The sequence below is a fragment of the Rhinolophus ferrumequinum genome, chromosome 15 (assembly GCF_004115265.2).
Source record: "Rhinolophus ferrumequinum isolate MPI-CBG mRhiFer1 chromosome 15, mRhiFer1_v1.p, whole genome shotgun sequence".
In the NCBI taxonomy this organism is placed as follows: domain Eukaryota; kingdom Metazoa; phylum Chordata; class Mammalia; order Chiroptera; family Rhinolophidae; genus Rhinolophus; species Rhinolophus ferrumequinum.
The window spans coordinates 21,231,427-21,232,367 of record NC_046298.1 but is presented as its reverse complement, the minus strand read 5'-3'; positions in this window follow the sequence as shown (position 1 = coordinate 21,232,367).

Genomic DNA, 941 nt, shown 5'->3' with positions numbered 1-941 from the left:
CCTCGTTCTGGTCGAGTGGTCAACTTCTCTCTGCAGGTAGCAGCTCTTCTTGACAAAGAGAGAGCCTGTTCTCATGTGGGTGGGGAAGGGCGCTGGGGCCCCCCCCCAACTGAGGTGTAACCACTAGAAGCAGGGGCACAGGACCCCAGGACTCTGGGCTTTCGCTTCAGATTCACTGCCTGTCTCATCATCAACCTGTCGCTTCTTTACTGCGTGTTTATTTCTACATCTCTGAGATTTCTACATCTCTCAGTTCATCGAAAGCTTACTGAAGACCAGGTCTTGTGCGGCACAGTCAAGGAAAATGAAGATAACGAGCCGCACGTCTCACGGCCAGTTGGGGCCAGAGCCAAGGTATAAATCCCGCAGACTGGATCCACATTCTTTACCTTAGGGATACCAATGGCTGTGGCAGCAGTGGGACTAAGTGGTCTCCACCAAGCAGGGGGGATCTCCAACCAGGAGTTCTAGACCACCGTGAACTTAACTTCTCGGAGTGCACTTTACCCCACAACAACTCATCAGATGCCCCTTGGTGTAGGACAAGCTTGGCCTTTGGGCCCACAGAGCTCTTTGAGATACTAGAATAGAGAGATAACTGTTGTTTTTTTTAAAATGCTGTTATTTATTGACTGCCCACAAGATGCATTTTGACATTTCCTCATTTAATCCCACAACAACCCTATGAAATGGATACTATTTCAGATGAAGCAATGAAAGGTCAAAGACATTAAGTAGCTAGTTCAAGGTGATACAACTCCTAAGGGGCAGAATTAGGACTTAAATACAGGTTGGTCTGACTCCAGTCACCTTGGATGATGTCCCTCTATTTGATATCCAGGAAGCCATCCGGGGCAATAGACCACCAAGGGGTAGACATACCTGGATCAGACATGACCGCATTTCTTTCCCAGCCACACCCCTTCCTGGTCACAGCCTGG